The sequence below is a fragment of the Ambystoma mexicanum genome, chromosome 2q (genome assembly GCF_040938575.1).
Source record: "Ambystoma mexicanum isolate Mex_15411 chromosome 2q, UKY_AmexF1_1, whole genome shotgun sequence".
Classification (NCBI taxonomy): domain Eukaryota; kingdom Metazoa; phylum Chordata; class Amphibia; order Caudata; family Ambystomatidae; genus Ambystoma; species Ambystoma mexicanum.
Window position 1 is genome coordinate 1,275,309,504 of NC_090924.1, and position 12,983 is coordinate 1,275,322,486.

At 47.3% G+C, this 12,983-nt stretch overlaps 1 protein-coding gene across 2 annotated transcripts in view; it reads right to left on the reverse strand.

The window, feature by feature from the left end:
• Nucleotides 1-12,983, reverse strand: part of LOC138570089 (Krueppel-like factor 8) — a 1,505,457-nt gene that overhangs the window by 1,232,759 nt on the left and 259,715 nt on the right. For both annotated transcript variants that reach the window (XM_069648686.1, XM_069648687.1), the window contains exon 2: nt 8,389-8,468. The gene's annotated coding sequence lies outside the window, so the exon portion shown is untranslated. The remainder of the gene's footprint in view (nt 1-8,388; nt 8,469-12,983) is intronic.

The window sequence follows — 12,983 nt, forward strand, 5'->3', positions numbered from 1 at the left end:
CCTTAATCCAAAGCGCTTTACAGAGCACATATTTACATACAATATCACCCAACCGAAATTGGTACTCATTTATCGACCTCGGAAGGATGAAAGGCTGAGTTGGCCTTGCCGGGATTTGAATCTGCGACCTGCAGATCACGCTCAGAACGCTGCAGCGAGCGCTCAACCCGCTGAGTTGCCACGTTAGCATATAGAGATTATCACCCCTATTCCCTATCTAGCTGTCGTTGAGGGCCTAAAGGCAATTGCGTTCTCCTATACTATCCATACTGTTAGTACTAAAGAGGTTATAGGGTTGTACCTTCCAGGCACTTTGCCACGACTCTGCCTCCTTCCTCTCACACCCTGATGTTCCTCTCTCTGTTTCGGACAGCTGTTGGCCTCTCGCTACTCTCTTCGGTCCGACTCCACCCACATTCTCTCCTTCACCCCATGTCTTCCTCTTCTTTCCCTCTGAAGTCTTTCCCTCCTGCTACTGCCTACCTCCACCCTCTGATGTTACTACTCTCTCTCCCTCTCACTACTCCTTCCTGCACACTGCTACTCCCTCCTTTACACTGCTACTCCCTCCTGCAGACCACTATTTGCTCCTCCACACTACTACTCCACCCCACCCTCTACTCACTAGTTACCCTCCTTTCACTCTCACAAACACCTTCGACTCACCCGCTCACGCCCTCTAACAATCTCACCCACCCACTTTGCACACACACACACCACACAGTACCACTGTCTCTCACCGACCAATACCTCGCCTGTTCTCTAAAAAGCCTCAACACTCCAGTCAAATGTGCTTTCTACTACAGGTCTCTTGGTGCACCACCTTCTCCTCCTCTGACCCACCCCAAAACTGCACTCTGCTCTGTTACCTGCCACCCTTCTTACCCTCCCTTCCTTCTCCCATTGGATTGCTGGCCCAAACGAATCTGGTCCTATTTTCCCGATGCGGGAGGTGTTACAATCATTGGTGTTTACAAATAGTGGGTTAAAGCCTGTCCTCTTTCTCGGAACAGTGCCGCCGTGCTACAACAATGGCAGCCCACATTGCAAAGTACCCCAGTTCCCAATTCATGTTAGGGGGCTGAGTTGCGGTAACCTCCAAGGTAGGTAAAAAAACAGTTGTATACGAATTGTTCAAACTACAATTGTTCGAATCACAATTGACATTTGCACAATTGACCGAATTGTGAAGGTCAATTGTTACATATATGCGGGGGAAGCCCATGCAACCCCATATATATATATATATATATATATATATATATATGCGGGGGAACCCCATGCAACCCCATATATATATATATATATGACAATGCATTACTTACCGTAAAAGCATTTCTGATGGTTGTATCTGCTTAGATTCACATGCTGTGCATAGGTCCGACATCCAGTGGTCACTGCGGAGTATTGCATTTTGTTTTTCGTAGTCGAAAAGGGGACGTCGACAAGGCGTGTCTGTAACACTATCCCTATAGTGACGTGCGTTGTACCCACAATCCCTCACGCGTCGAGGTCCCTCTGTTTGTATTTTTCTGCCCTGAGGGAGCCTTATAGACGTGAGTGAGTACAGAAAAGAGAGATATAAAAGGAAGTCTATGTTCCTTCCATCCGAGCGGGGAGGAAGGGTGGGCGCATGTGAATCTAAGCAGATACAACCATCAGAAATGCTTTTACGGTAAGTAATGCATTGTCTTCTGATGTTTGTTAATCTGCTTAGAATCACATGCTGTGCATAGACTAGCGAGCAGTACCCGGAGCTGGCGGTGGGTTATGAGAAGGAACAGTAGAGAAAAGATGTCTTAATACTGCCTGTCCCACCTGGGAGTCAGATCTTGCGTGTGCATCTAGACAGTAGTGTTTTGTAAAGGTGTGCACAGAACTCCAGGTAGCCGCTTTGCAGATGGACTCAAGGGGAACATTTGCAATGAATGCTATGGATGCCCCAGTGCCTCGAGTGGAATGTGCTCTTGGCTTGAAGGGTAGTTCTCTCTTAGCAAGAGTGTAACAGAGAGTGATGCATTGTACAATCCATCTAGATATAGTGGACTTAGAGACTGCATCTCCTTCTCTTCCTGCTGCCACCGAGACAAAGAACTGATTAGTCTTTCTCAGTGATCTGGTTCTTTCCATGTAGAACATGACAGCTCTGCGTACATCTAGTGTATGCAGACTTTTTTCTCCCAAGTTGGAAGGGTTTTGAAAGAACGTTGGTAGTTCTATAGATTGGTTTACATGAAATTTAGAGATGAATTTTGGTGCAAACCTTGGGTGTGTGCGAAGAACCACCTTATCCTTGTGAACTGATACGAAGGGGTCTAATACAGAAAGAGCCTGTAGTTCACTTACTCTCCTAATGGAGGTGATAGCTATTAGGAAAGCAGTCTTAGGAGTGAGGTATTTAAGAGTTACCTTGTGCATGGGTTCGAAAGGAGTGCCCATGAGTCTAGAAAGTACCACGTTTAAGTCCCATCCGGGAGCTGGGCTAGCTATTGGGTGGTGTATTCTCTTTACCCCTTCCATGAAGGCCTTTATAACTGGTATCTTCCACCACGACACTTTAAGTTGGGAAGTGGTGTATGCAGAAAGTGCCGCTAGGTGGACTTTAATGGAATTAAACACTAGACCTGAATCCAGTAAATGGGTCAAGTACAGAATAATGTTAGTGGCAGAGCAGTCAACCGGGTTGATGTTCTTACTTCTACACCAGATGACAAATCTTTTCCACTTGCTAGAATAGCAGTGGCGAGTATTAGGTTTTCTGGCTTCCCTGAGGATGTCCATACATCTCTGAGGGAGATGTTAATGTCCAAAATTCTATGATCTCAGGAGCCAGGCTGCTAAGTTCATGGTCTGAGGGCATGGATGCAGTGTGCTGCCCTTGTCTTGTGACAGCATGTTGTACGGGCAAGGAAGTTTTATTGGGGGAGATAGGGACATCTCCATCAAGTGAGTGAACCATGGCTGCCGGGCCCACATTGGGGCCACTAGTATCATGGTTACCTGCTCTTGGTGCATCTTGTGCACCACCTTGTTGAGGAGGGGAGTCGGGGGAAAGGCGTAAACAAATTTCCCTGACCATTGAATCAACAGACCGTTCCCCTTGGACTGGTTCTGGGGGTACCTGGAGGCGTAACTTTGGCATTGTGAGTTCTCCAGGGTTGCGAACAGGTCTATTTCCGGGAAACCCCATTGCGTGAAGACGTTTAAGACGATGTCTTCTTGCAATTGCCATTCGTACTCTTTGGGTAGGGGGAAGTCTCTGCTGAGTTTGTCTGCTAGCAGATTGAGTTCCCCTGGTACATGTTGTGATAGTAGGAACATGTTGTGTTTGAGAGCCCACTTCCATATATTCTGGGACAGCTTGGACAGTCCTGGAGAGTGAGTGCCCCCTTGCTTGTTGAGATAGTACATGGCTGTGGTGCTGTCTGTGAGGACCATCACTGTCTTTCCTTGTAAGTGTTCCTGAAAGGCTTTCAGTGCTTTGAACACTGCTAATAGTTCCAGCAGGTTTATATGTTTGGATGCTAAGCTCGGAGTCCACACTCCGTGAGCAGTCTGATGGGATAGGTGAGCCCCCCATCCTGTAAGGGATGCGTCTGTGGTTAGAGTGGCTTCCACTGCGGGTGTGGCAAAAGTTTTCCCTAATAAAAGGTTTTCCTTTGTCCACCACCGTAGCGAGAGAACCAAGGCCTGCAAGACCACCACTAAATCGTCCCATTGTCCGCTGGCCTGACACCACTGGCTGTAGAGCCACTCTTGCATTGGGCGCATGCGCAGGCGCGCGTGAGGTACCAAATAAATACATGACGCCATCATCCCTAGCAAACGCATTGCTTTGCGTACCGTAACCTCTCGACCTGCCACATAATGGGGGATCTGAAACAGCATGTTTTGGACCCTCTCGTTGGAGGGGAAGACGAGGCCGTCCTTTGTTCCAATTAGAGCCCCTAGGAATTGTTTGATTTGGCTGGGGTCTAAGCTGGACTTCTTTTTCGTTGATGGAGAAGCCCAGTTGGGACAAAAGGTCTACGGTCTTTTGGGTATTGGAGAAGCATGTTTCGTAAGAATCCCTTGTTATGAGCCAGTCGTCGAGGTACGGGTAAACCGGGATGGATAATCTGCGCAGGTGGGCCGCTGCCACTGCCAGTACTTTTGTAAATACCCTTGGTGCAGATGCTATCCCGAAGGGTAGTACTCTGAACTGGTAGTGTTTGTTCTCTATCTTGAACCTGAGGTATTTTCTGTGCGCTGGCAACATTAAAATATGAAAGTATGCATCTTTCATGTCTAGTGTTGTCATGTAATCCCCCTGTGATAACAGTGGGATTACATCCTGCAAGGTTACCATACGAAACTTTTGGGGTTTGACAAAATTGTTCGCTGGACGCAGATCTAATACAGGGCGCATGGTTAAATCCTTTTTGGGTACAAGGAAGTACACTGAATAAATACCTTCTGTTACCTGCGATAGGGGGACAGCCTCTATAGCTTCTTTTTTCAGTAGCTCTTCTACTTCTTGAAGAAGAATAGTGAGGTGTTCCGGTGTCATGCGCCGGTTCCGTGGGGGTCTGTATTTTGGGGAACCGTTGAATTCGATGCAGTATCCGTGGGCTATGGTGGATAATACCCAGCGGTCTGACGTTATTCCCTCCCATGCTGAAAGGAACGATGTTAGCCGGCCCCCGACCGGTGATGCATGGGAGGGGACCCGAATCTTTGGGTCATTTGTTGGTATTGGGCGTGGGGCCTTTTGGACTGGAGCCGCGCCCTCTTCCTTTGCCACGACGTTGGCCTCTTTGACTGAACTGGGTGCTTTGGTTGGAGGGCCAGTTGGTAGCAGAGTAAAATTGTTGTTGGCTTTGCTGCTGGCGTTGGCCACGAAAGGAGCGTCTATTGCCATAGCTGCGTCTGTTAGGTGGCCTAGAAATTTGGTCAAGAGTCTTGATGGTATCAAACTCCTTCTTCGCATGTTCTAGGGCCTCATCAACTGCTTTTCCAAACAGATGTGTTTGCTCTATGGGCTTATTTATTAGGGAAGCCTGGGTTTCTGGCTTAAATCCCGAATTGCGCAGCCAGACATGGCGTTTGAGAAGTATTCCCTGAACCAGGGAACGTCCAGCTGTCTCTGCGGCATCCAAGGAGTTCTTTACGATGCCCTGGTTTACAAGAGTTCCCTCTGATATAGTAGCCAACAGGCGTGAACGCAGGGGTTCTGGTGCGTCCTCTGCTTCGCTGCGCAGCTTGCTCCACTGTGCATCTGCGTAGCTAGCTAATAGGGAATTGTTATTCGCAATCCTAGTTGAGAAGGCGGCGGAGGTCGTGATTCTCTTCCCAAGTGCATAGAGCTTCTTCCCCTCTTTGTCAGGTGGTGCCTCACTAGTAGATAGTGGTACCCCCGCTCTCTTTCTTGCGTTAGTAACTACCAGAGAGTCCGGAATAGAATGTCCCCTGATGTACAAAGGGTCAGAAGACGAAGGGCTGAAGAGCTTTTCTATCCGAGGGTTGACCCCTCTGACTAAGGCCGGATTGGAAAGGGAAGGAGTTATTCTTCTCCTTATAGAAGCCAGGAGCGGAATGGACTGACTGACCGGGGCTTTTTCTTTAATAACTTTTTCTACAAAGTCTATGTCCGGAAGAGTCTCCCCTGTGTCTATTTCAAAATGCGCTGCTGCCTTGCGCAATAGTGCTTTAAGTGAAGGCTGGTCATCTATGGGGGCGGTGTTCCCAATAGGTGAATCCTTGGGAGTAGAAGGGTGAAAGACATCAGGGTCTGAGTGCACTGATGGGGATTGCCAAGGCTGCACTGATGGGGAGTGCCAGGGCTGTGAGGTAGCTGTATCTTCCTCAAAAGCTCCTGCGCTGGTGTAAAGGTCTTCCTCAAACCTCTCCTCCTCATGTTCTTCCTCTCCACCTAAACACTCCTCATCTTCCTGGAGGTATTGCTCCTCTTCAGTGAGGTCATATGCATCTGTAGAAGGGGGAAACAGCCTAGGAATCTTGACCCTAGGGTCATCCTGGGTCCATTCTCTTGGTCTTTTGGGTGTGGGTGGGTTTTGGCTACCCAAAAACCTCTCCATCTTTTTATACAAGAATGGAGTCTTTCCATGGTCTCATGGGGAACCCCTGAATAGTCTAGAGGGGGGAAATCAGTGTTATCACCTTCAAAACGCTTCGAACGCTCCCACAACGTCGACGAAAGGTTTCCGTCGCCCTCAGAAAAGCCCTCCGGTAGTTCAGAAGTGCCTTTAGATGAATGGGGCAGTTCCTGGCTACTCTTGTGCTTTTTCGGCGTTTCTATTTCCTTGGGTGCGGTATTCGACGTCTGTTTCGTCGTCCGCTTACGTTTATCCTCGGAAACAATTCTCGCCAGACTCTCGACGACGAGTTCGTCAGTCGAGGGTTCTGGAGTCGGCGTTGCCTGCGCTGCGCGTTGTTTTTCGACGGCCGCTCTATGGAGCGTTACGTCGGATGTTTTTGAGGTAGCGCCCGTGTTAGATGAAAGCCCAATCGCTGGTCGCGGCTGCGTTTGCGGGTGGGGCTTGAGACCCTTGCGGTCTGAGGTCGACGCCGGAGTGCCCTGCATCCCCTTCGGCGCTGGTGGATCCTTCGTCCTCGACGAAGAAGAGCCGTGGGTTGTGTGCTTAGGCCTATGGGGTCTGTGTGCGTCCTTGTCGCCGGGGTGTTCATCCCCATAAGCAGGGCGTGAGTCGAGCCCGTCGGGGCCGGGGACGGACGTCGAGGAGCGCGAGCGCTCCTTCTAGGGGTTAATGACTTCCGTAACGGACATCGAGTTATCACCCTCCTCGTCACTTTCTGTAACAGCGGCAGCGGGTGAGGAAACTGACTTCGACATAGCGTAGTCCGCCCACCTCTTAACTTTCCGTTCTTTAAGTGTTCTTGGTTTCAAGAGCTTACAGGCCGCGCAGCTGTCCTCTTTATGATCGAGGGGCAAGCAACGATTACAGAGCTTGTGTTTGTCCTTCCAAGTGTATTTGCCCCTACAGCGTGGGCAAAACTTAAAAGGTGTCCTCTCCATAGCTGAGGCAATAAAAACTGGTGATAACAACCCCAAGGGAAAGATAGGGGAGAAAGAAAGACATTCTCGACGAGAAGATAAAAGTTCGAACCCCCACTCTCCCTACTGTATGTTGGCCGGCGAGGCCTGGCCACGTGTTCGGCAGCGCCGAGGGATCTCCTCCGTCTCTTCCTCTCCGTCGAAAACTTGCACGGCGGAGAAACAGCTTCACAGCTAACGTCGAGGGGAGGGATCTTTACAATAAGTATATATTAAGGACCGAGGTCCGTAGTAATTGTTTTGCAATGTCTCTCTAGGAGCTCCGCGTAAGGCAACCATAAGCTGGGCGGAAAAAACAATCTGAGGGACCTCGACGCGTGAGGGATTGTGGGTACAACGCACGTCACTATAGGGATAGTGTTACAGACACGCCTTGTCGACGTCCCCTTTTCGACTACGAAAAACAAAATGCAATACTCCGCAGTGACCACTGAATGTCGGACCTATGCACAGCATGTGATTCTAAGCAGATTAACAAACATCAGAAATATATATATTTCGGTCAATTAGGTAATTCGAACAATTGTGTTCCATCAATTTGGTTAATACCAAAAAAACACAGACGAAAGCTGCTCCACTGCAAGTCCATGTTGCTATTGCCTGGTTAGGTCTGACGCAGCTGTTTGTGTGTGTATCACGTGCGCCAGTGCTGGGGAGCTGAGCGGGGCGTGCCTGGCGGCTGCACAGGCTCTCCCTTCCTTCATTCGCTGGTTCTCTCTCTCCCTGCTGGTTCTGGAGGCGTCTAGTGTGGGACGCTGGTGGATTGCAGTCATGCGGGTGGTCATTCCATACTTTTTATGGTATGGTTATGGTTCTACCAAAAGAGAAAAACTGTCCAGATTCAAGAGGTATGGGGTGATACACATTGGTATTGCTCATATATAAACAGGCACATGGTGAGGAGACAGAATTAGGGCCCTCCAACTACCTTTTGTCCCCCTAAGGTGTGGAACTATATCTGGCTGCCACCCTGGTAGGCTTCCCACCTCAGGCTGAGAGGGGTTCCTATCCACATTGTGACAGATTACTGACCTTGTCACACAAATAACAGTTCCAGAGATCAAACATGGAGTGCTTGGACTATTCAATAGAATTCGGACACCTCTCCATTTTGTCAAAAGGAAGATTTGTTTTTCTATTTAATAAGCATTTTTTCATGTGTACACTTTCTCTCGCTAAAATCTATCTGGAATCTCGCCAACCACACAAGCGGGTTCTCACACCTACACTTTATTACACAGAATGAATAACTATTATTTATTTAACGAGTAAAAGGAACAATAATTAGGGTAAAGAAAACTGCGCCCACATACCTGCCAGAGTGCACCGTCGACCTGCTCCTGGATTTTCACAAGGATCCCTTGTGGGGCATGACCTGCTTGATGCACGGATTCTGAGGAAAAAGCAAAATACAACCAGTCGCTTAACTTTAATAATATTGCTGCAAAATGCCAAGCACAAGGAATAGTCATTCGTTTTACTCACATTAATTTATACAGTGCTAACTATCTTAGCCTAGACTTCTAGTAATGCAAGTTTGGACCCCTCGCTGCCATGTTCAGCCAGCTCACGATTGGATTTGTTAGTAGATTCCAGTTACCTATGATCAGCTGGGCAGGTTAGCTCATAACAGGAGAAATCCTTTCTGGGGCCTGTGCAGAGGTGTGGGTTGATATGCGGCTGTGTCTGCTTAGCCTTTTGTTTCACAAGGACTACATCTGTTTTTTGGTCCCAGGGTATCCTAGACATAATCGACATGTCATTTCTGGGAGGGTAGGCCAGGCAACAGCATTAGGAGCAGTTAGCAGCCGTTATTTATGGCACCTGGCATCACTCTTCAGTCCTATGTAGATAGCTGTCAGGTCCATATGCATCCACTCTCCTTCAGGCCATCTGTGACAAAATGACTACTGGCCTGCAGGAGCAGGCCTTGCACATTCTTTAAAATCCTGCTAGACTTGCAGGTCGAGTGACCTAGTTTACTTACTCGACCCAAGAGAAATGCACTTGGCCCATGGCTATGGCGGACACAAATTTACCAGCACTTTCTGTAAAATGGTGCATTCCACCTTAGCCAACTTAATGTTTGACACACTACTGCCACCCAGAGGCCTATCACACACAGTTAAACTTTTATTTGACATTTACTGTACACAAAATTTGTAGTAAATGTCAGATTAAAGTTTCAAACATCCCAGAATGTCTTTGTTCTCAAAAGCAAGTTAGAGCACCAGGCAAATTGTACTCGACCTTCATAGAAACTACTTGACTAAGCTATTGGCCAAGTAGATTTTGCCAAGCCTGAAGAGTACAGCGATGAGTTGTAGTAGTAGTAGTAGTAAAGCGCCTATCAGCACCATCCTACAGCTAAACCAGCAGTGATCCCAACCATAAAGGTAAAACAGGCACAGTCTGGCAGGTATACTGCCTTTGCCAGTTAGCCTGCCCTCAGCCTGCGCTACTCTAAACTCTACAGGAGTGGTGTGGGATGCTACAGAAGCCAATCAAACAACAAAAGAACTGGAGTACCAAAATAAAAGTATATTCTATAAAAAAATAGGTGCCTTTAATCAAACTAGAAAATACACAAATTTAATAAAACTTAAGCACTGCCACTTGTAAGGGAAAACTCAGAATGCAGACTTGGGAATAAAGCGACACTCTAGATTTGAAGACTGGGTGCACAGACAATGATTTCAACACCAATGCCAAAGTAACTTAAATTTTTATTTAAAAGGTAGAGGGGGGTTTTACAAGTGACTAGAGACCTTTAAGCCGAGCCACGGGCACAGATCCACTTCAAATACATTTACATGCCTTAAGAGAAAAGAAAAAGGTGAGCCCACAACGGTTGCTCCAATCTGGTTAGGAGTATTTTAACTGAGTTTATATATTCAAGTTAACTTATAAATTACATACATGTAAGTCTATCCGCTGCTGCAGCCATGTGTGAAGGTTTTTCTTTACCTAATAACCCTAGTATAGATAAGTTTATGTGTCACACAGCTAGTCTTGCGCCGAGTTATCAAACAAAAGTTTAATTCATTTATGAATTGTATTTCATAATAAGGTTTATCTAAATTCTCACTGCTATTGTTACAACATTGGAAGTGTGAGGAATTCAACCATCCGCACGGTGGGTGTGTGCTTCGCCTGGGCTTTTTTGACATTTTTTATTAAATGGAATGATGGTAGACCAACCTCAGGAAAATGTGTGGTGCTAATCCACACACATTTTCCGATGCTGACACCACGACAAACACCTAGACCTGTATGTACTCTGGGTGGACACAGCTACAGACACAGTCCACCCTGTCATTTAGTTGAGATGTGACAGGCAGAAGTACACTATGTCCTCTCCAGGAAGCGGGGTGAGGGGGGGAGGCAAGCTTCCTGGTGCCATGGCACTCCTGATTAACTAGCAAAGGCTCCATGGATACGCCCTGCTCTTTTGTTGGGACCGGCAGCTGGTGGCAGCGATTTCCATACTTGTAGAGTGTGAACAAACAGGTCCACATGGGGCCTGGCTACAGAGGTTAACAAAGGAGATAGGAAACCCAAACAACTTTTCATATGCAACTGTGACAACCTACGGCCAGCTCCCGCCCTCAGTATCATTGCCAGTGAGCTTTCATGTCTGGGACTGCTTGTTTACAGTAGGCCTCCCCGGTCGGGGGACCCCATTCATCAGGTACAAGAATGTGGTTTGCAAGCACCAGACAGCCTGGTCTCACTGCGGCTTCAAAGGCGACCTGCTGCTTTAATCAGGAACCATAGAGCAATCCATTAACCAGAGATACTCTTTGATCAACAACAGACAGGAAGATAGGTGGGACTTACTATCACAAGTTTTCACGCCTTTACCTTTCCTGTTGCAAATCACTCTGGTTATGCCCTCATGCATAAAGGAGATTGTTGGGAAGGACCCCAGGATTGGTTCATTAAAGTAGGTTTAGCCTACACCAATCACTGTGGCCCACTTGGCTTTAAAACAGGGCTGAGCCACTCTTTTGGCAGATGAGCTGAAGACTTTGCAAAGAGTAGCAGGAAGAACTCATCGTTGGACCCTGGCTGAAGGTACAGCCTGCCTTACATATTCCGCCAGTGAAGGAAGCCCAGGACCACTAAAGAGAGAAGCAAGATCTCTGCCCTAAACATCTCTCAGGTAACAGAGGGAGATACTGAATCCAGAGGACCTTCTAGCCGCTCCAGACCCAGAACCCAGCCAGCAAACAGCCTGCCCTGCTAGGCTCTCCAGCTAATTTCCTAGGTAGGAAGTGCCAGAAGCTCTCTGAATCAAACCAAGGACAGCTGCCTGCAACACACTCCTCAGCTTTGGGCGTCCTCCTTAAAGGTGGACTCACGCCCATTGAAGAAGCTGGGAGAATTACCTCAACGAGCATCTACTGACGTCCGCCTTAAAGGACATTTCCGAGCCAGTCAACTTCCTCGAGTTGCAATCGACTGCAACGTTAACCGTTGTCAAGCCACAGTCGTTTAAAGACATCCGAGACGTCTCAACCAATGCTTCAGAACTGCTGACCAGCACTGAGACGATTCCTGACTCAGAGCTGCCGCGTATGCCAGCTTGCAGCCGTTCGTCCAGCTTCGCTCGCCGAACGGTCTTGCCGCCTTATACCCGCAGTGAACTCCCATCTTCAACTCTGTCACAGAAGCCTGCAAAGCACCCTGAAGCCGACTTGACCCTGTCGAGCACCAAGAACACCTAAAGCACAAGGTACATTGTGGTTCTGTCCACCTGGTCCTTCACACAAGGCCCCTAGAGACATGTTAAGACCCATTGCTCCTTTTGTGCTAAAACCAAGTAACCTTAAACTGTAGTGGTTATTAACCATACCGACTACCCTTCTGTCAGTATCCAGAGTGCATCCCTTTTCCTTCTTTGAAACTGCCCATCCTTTGCATTCCTTTACAGGGTGGGTTGTATTTCGTAGTGTTGCTAGAACTGTAGGGTTCGAAACAGAGGAGCTGGGAGCTATTTACCTGCTGCTTGTAGTGTAGAAGAGACTGGTTAACTTGGCACCAACAGCTAACAGGAGCTACCATTTGCTCCCCAGGCCAACTATGTGACCTTTACTCTGTGCATTTGGGACAATCTATACATAAGCATTAGGACATATCTAAATAACATTTGGAGCATAAAGGGTCATAAAAATTAAGCAACATGTTATGTTTTCATTTTACCCAGAAGATGGATTTGCAGAACGCTATGCACTACCTCCTGGTTCTCCAGTGGTAGCTCCTGGTCACTGGGTAATGTCAGATACCCAGGAGCTGCTTTTAGCTCCTGCTCATCTAATCTTAATTTTGATGCCTGGAACGGTCTGTTGTGATATAAATAAAGTAGAGAATATTGATACAACCTTGACTGGATGGTCCCTTTTATCAGTGGGTAATACTTGTATTTTCGCTGTGTTGAAACTAACCAACGATCCACAGCCTTTCCCAGATAAGCCTGCTGTTCCGTTCAACATACCAAAATTGGACAAGGTTTAAAATTTGCTTTATTCCAATCTGTTCGGATCCCTTCTGGTGTATTAGAGATGTGGGGCTAATTGATGGTTCAGAAACAGAATTTCACCCCTGGACCACTGGTCCCCCGGAAGTTGATTTGTCGCAGGAAGTTTGTTGGCAAGTCCAGTTGTTCTGTATATATAGAGCCAATAATAATAGTCCAATGTAACAGGTTGCAATGAACAATACATCCTAACCCAATTTGAACAGAGAATGCGTATAACACTTTTGATAGCTGTGGCTTCTTTGTACAATTATCGTGGCTATTATTTTGGAGTCATTACTATTGAATATCACTGTTTTGCTCTCTTATTCCTGATGTGTTAGTCAGTCGTTAAGAATTTAATTATAAGCCTACTCTTATTGGTATGAA